Raw genomic sequence first — 5403 nt, forward strand, 5'->3', positions numbered from 1 at the left:
AATAGTTTAAAAGATTTTATTTATTTATTTTTATAGAGAGGGGAAGGGAAGGAGAAAGAGAGGGAGAGAAATGTTGATGTGCAAGAGAAATATCCCAATCAGTTGCCTCTAATGCACCCACATCTGGGGGCCTGGCCCACAACCCAGGTGTGTGACCTGACCAGGAATCCAATCAGCAACCTTCAGTTCACAGGCTGGCGCTTAATCCACTGAGCCACACCAGCCAGAGCTGTTAAATTTCTTAAATACGACAATTGTGTTGTAGTTACATAGTATAATGTCCTTATTCTTAGGAAATAAACACTAAAGTATTTAGGGACAGAGTGTTTAATCAGAGTAAGTCTCAGATGATATGATTCAGCAATACATAGATGATAATAGACATATAAATTAAATGTAGATATATAATAATGATAGATATAAGTAGAGAACCAAAGAAATCATAGTAAAAATATTTGTTAAAATAGGAGCAGGGGAGATACCATGATCAGGAAGGTGGTTTTCCCAGGGCGAGGCTTGTCCATTGCACTCTGGATGTGCTGACACTTGTGATTCCCCCAAATGTGGGAAACCTGACTGCATAATGTGTGGTAGTGGGGAACTGTGTTTGCCCTCTCCCCTACACAAAAATAAAAATAAAATAAAGTAGGAGCAGAACACTAGCTACACTGGCTTCAAGCATGGTTGGATGTGATTGCTCAAATAATGTTTCAGGAATCTGGAATCTATTTCTGTTTCTCATTTCAGCTTTCCTCCGGTTGGTTCTCCAAGCTCAAATCCTACCAGCTTAGTAATGCTAGCAGATAGACAATTTTTCTTTCTAGAGCTGATGCTCATTGGATACGCTAGAGTCACATGTTTACCCTCTGAACTAGTAATGATCCAAAGGATTGGCTTCTCTGATTATTTAAGTTGGGTCATGTGCCCACCTCAGACATCTAGGAATAGGATCAGCCAGTCATAAACCCCATCAGCTAAGAATGAAGGACTGGTGGCCCTGGCTGGTGTGGCTCGGTGGACTGAGTGTCAGCATACAAAGCAAGGGGCTGCTGGTTTGATTCCCAGTCAGGGCACATGCCTGGGTTGCAGGCCAGGTCCCCAGAAGAGGGTGTACAAGAAGCAACCACACATTGATGTTTCTGTCTCTTTCTCTCTCTCGCCCCCTCTAAAAATAAATAAATAAAATCTTAAAAAAAAAAAAAAGAATAAAGGGCTGGTCATACTGGTCATTCCCTAAAGGGAACTGGGTGAAGGTGTTACCAGAAGAAAGGAGAATCAGTGCTGGCCAGGTAAAGAATAACATGTTTGCTACAGCTATTTTTTTTTAACTGTCTATACTTTTCACTTATTTTTGAAACTAGTGTTTTTCATTCATATAAATATTATGGACAATTACATCTCAATAAAGTTGGACCAAAAAATATCATGGACAAAATCAAAATCATGGGCAGTGGAGAAACCTGATGACCTTATCCATGTCATCATCAAGGTCAACATCAACATTGAGATTCATGCTGACAATATGCATCCTTGATTTGATGTGATGAGAATGGTAACTCATATGTGTTACCACTCTCCAAGTTTATTACCCCAGGCTCATCCTGAGGAAAACATTTGACAAACTCCAATGAAAGACATTCTATAAATACCTGACTAGTGCTTCTGAAAACTGTCATCAAAAACAAGGAAAGTGTGAGAAACTCGTCACAGTCAAGAGCAGCCTAAGGAGATATGATGAATAATGTGGTACCCTGGATAGGACCATGTAACAGAAAAAAGATATAAGGTAAAAACTAAGAAAATCTGAATAAAGAATGAATTTTAGTTAGTCATAATGTATCAATATTTGTTCATTAACTGTAACAAGTGCATTATACTGATTTAGATAACAATCAGGAATACTGAATACAGGTATATGGAAACTTCCTGTACTACCTTTGTAATTTCTCTGCATATCTAAATATACTTTATTTTAAAAGATATATCGTAAACATCTTGTGCCACATCAGCTTTTTAAATGATGGTATTCCCTACTATGGCTGGTCCATCATTTTTGCCATTTTCAATATTTGTCAGTGCCTTTTTAGGCAGATGTCTCAAGAGGAATCTGGTCTCTCTACAAGTTGCCATAGTTTGATAGAAAGATCCAAAAACATGCCACCTCCTGTCAGATCCTGAGCCCACTGGACTCCCTCTTCATGGGAAAGAGACAAATGATTGCGGATGAGCTTTGTACTAAAAGGCAGGATGCTTAAGTTCCCAAGCCCACCACTAACGGCAAGCTGCTCCTCTCCCTAGGTCTGTTTCCTCCTCTGTAAAACCAAGGTATTAGCCTTGATGATATTGGTCTGCATCGAATGAAATCCAATGTCTGTATCTAGACCTGGAGGACAGGGACGGGTTCAAAAAGGAATAATAAAAAAGGAACTGGGGTTCAGAGAGTTGAACCCCAGTGCCACATCTGAGTGTCAGGCAGGGTTGGGACTTGAACTCAGATTCCCCTGAATCTCAGGCTAGTCCTGGTGAAGCTGAGCACTCTGGGTACATCCAGCACTTGCTTTGTGCTTTCAGAGGAATCTCTGTTTTGTTGTGGTTTAAATTTGTGTCTGGTCCACCTGTAGCATTCTTTTTCATATGTCAAAGCCAAACATAAACACAACATGAAGGAAGAAAAGGAGTACCATCTGAGAGCATACTTTGTGCTGATTGACTTTTACTTGGTCATTTATCAGTGCAAATGACACCTCCTCCAGGAAGCATTCCCTGACTACCAGAGACTGGATATCCCTCTGTGTAGTTCCAACGCCCCTTATTATAGTACTCACCATGGTGTTATAATTGCTTGTTTAACATTCTGTCTTCCTCTCTGAATTCAGAAATGGGGACTCGAGGGGACTTCCAGTCAAGATGGTGGCATAGGTAAATGTGGTACTAGCATCATCCCACAACCACATCAAAATTCCAACTAGCCCTGGCTGGTGTGGCTCAGTCGGTTGGAGCATAGTCCCATAAATTGAAGGGTTGTGGGTTTGATCCCCAGTCAGGGCACAGACCTAGGTTGTGGGCCCAACCCCCAGTCAGTGTGTAACCAATTGACGTTTCTCTCTCACACATCAGTGTGTGTGTGTGTGTGTGTGTGTGTGTGTGTGTGTGTGTGTCTAAAAAGCAAGGAAAATGTCCTTGGTAAGGATACGAAAAATAAATTTCAACTAAACTACAGAATGACCATCATTCAGAACTGCCTGAAATGTAACTCAATGGAAGTCTTACAGCTAGAGATATAAAGAAAAACCCATGTCCTGGCTGGCATGGCTCAGTAGATTGAGCACAAACCTGAGAACCAAAAGGTTGCTGGTTTGATTCCGGGTCAGGGCACATGCCTGGGTTGCGGGCCATTACAAGAGGCAACCTATCAATGTTCCTCCTGCTCATTGATGTTTCTTTCTTTCTCCCTCCCTCCCCTTCTCTGTGAAAATAAATAAAATCTTTATAAAAATAAAGATGAAGCCACATTGAGGCTGGTGGAGGGGTGGAGATGCACATTGGGCTGATTTTATATCCACGTGTGGCAGATAAAAATCATGAAGCTTATCTCAGCTGTGGAAGTACCTCCTAAGGAGTCAGTGGTCCCAGTCCCATACCAGGATCCCCAGTTCAAGCTTCCAGTACCAGGAAGAGAAGTCCCCATAACTTCTAGCTGTAAAAACCAGCAGGAATTATGGCTGAGTGAGATGGAGGGCTTCTGGATTCCCAAGTGTTCCTCCTAAAGGGCCCATACAAGGACTTACTGGGACTCTCTCCCTCTGAGCTCCAGTGCTGGGGAAGCATCTCAAAAAGCACAAGGGACATATGGGCAGGAACTGAATCATCTGGTATCAGGGCAAGAGCTAGGAGGCAGTTTTCTCTCAGAGAAGAGTGCTGGCACTGGCAGAGCCATGGTTCCTTTCCTGATGATCCCCCTTCTACAACACACACAGAGCTGGCAGGCAGTGCCATATAAGTCTCCATCAACCTGGCTTACACTGTTTGCCCTGCCCTGGTGATTCCCTAAATCCCTGCTCCACCCAATTTGTAGGCCCACCCAAGCTGTTTCCAGTGGAATTCCCATATAAATAGCCTGTCTTGGTTCCTGCTTTAGAGTTTCCTAAAATCTCTCAAATAAGCAGCATCTGGCCTCAGGTTACCCCATACCTCTTGCTAAATGTCCCCAGGCCTGGCACTAGCAGCAGCCAGCCTTGATTCAGATTGGCTTTGCCTGGGCACCTCCAAGCCCAGCACAAGTAGTAACCATCTGCAGATTGCTTTGTAGCTCATGCCATATCGCCCCAAGCAGAACACAGGCAGCAGCTGACTGTGGCCTGTACTTTTCAAGAGGTCCCAGAGACAGTGCACACTGTGGAAAGCTTCAGTCCACACTGAAGCACCAGCAACCACTTTCAAAAAAGCAACACACTCAAGGGGTGGACTCAGCAGGCATCAGAGTCTTGCTGAAGTTAAGTCCTGCTCTGTGGGGTGGGACTCTGCACAGCTGATCCTCTATCGTGGTTGGAAGTCAGTGGTCAGTGGTTCACAACCAGTCCTTGCATTTAAACAGCCTGGTGGTGAATCTCTCCCATTGATGAGACAACAGCAATCAAGTCTCAACTGCAACAGGAGGATGCACGCAGCCCACATGGGGGGGGGGTGCACCTGGAGTGCCCAGCTAGGGTGATCAGGGAGGCTGTGCTTCTAGACCCCACAGATCACCTACTACATAAGACCACTCTACTAAGCCCGGGAGATGTAGAAGCTCTACCTAATACATACAAACAGAGAGGCTGCCAAAATGAGGAGACAAAGAAACATGTCCCAAATGAAAGAATAGAACAAAACTCCAGAAAAAGAACTAAATAAAATAGAGGCAAGCAGTCTACCAGATGATACAGAGTTCAAAACAATGGTTCTAGACATGTTCAATGAACTTAGAACTTCAACAGCATATAAAAGGACATGGAAACCATACAAAAGAACCAGTCATAAATGAAGGATATACTCACTGAAATAAAGAATAGCTTACAGAGAATCAACAGTAGAGTAGGTGAAGCTGAGAGTCAAATCAGCAGTTTGGAATATAAGGAAGCAAAAAACACCCAATCAGAACAGCAAGAAGAGAAAAGAATTGGGAAAAAAAAAATGATGATAGTACGGAGCCTCTGAGACAACTTCAAGCATACCAAAATTTGCATCATGGGGGTTCTGGAAGAGAAGAGAAGAGAAGAGAAGAGAAGAGAAGAGAAGAGAGAGAGCGGGAAATTGAAAACCTACTTCAAAAAATTATGGCAGAAAACTTTCCTAATTTGGTGGAGGAAATAGACATACAAGTCCAGGAAGCACAGAGAGTCCCAAACAAGATGAACCCAAAGA

The 5403-nt window shown here is 43.0% G+C and overlaps 1 non-coding gene across 1 annotated transcript; it reads left to right on the plus strand.

Annotated features, from left to right (window-relative positions):
- Positions 1 to 463: 463 nt before the first annotated feature.
- Positions 464 to 622, plus strand: LOC129083956 (U1 spliceosomal RNA). Its single transcript, XR_008530527.1, has one exon. It is a non-coding gene; the product is annotated as a U1 spliceosomal RNA (small nuclear RNA).
- The last annotated feature ends 4781 nt before the right edge of the window (positions 623 to 5403 follow it).

This window comes from Pteronotus mesoamericanus, unplaced genomic scaffold (genome assembly GCF_021234165.1).
Source record: "Pteronotus mesoamericanus isolate MK-2021 breed Mesoamerican mustached bat unplaced genomic scaffold, CSHL_Meso_final scaffold_167, whole genome shotgun sequence".
Lineage (NCBI taxonomy): Eukaryota > Metazoa > Chordata > Mammalia > Chiroptera > Mormoopidae > Pteronotus > Pteronotus mesoamericanus.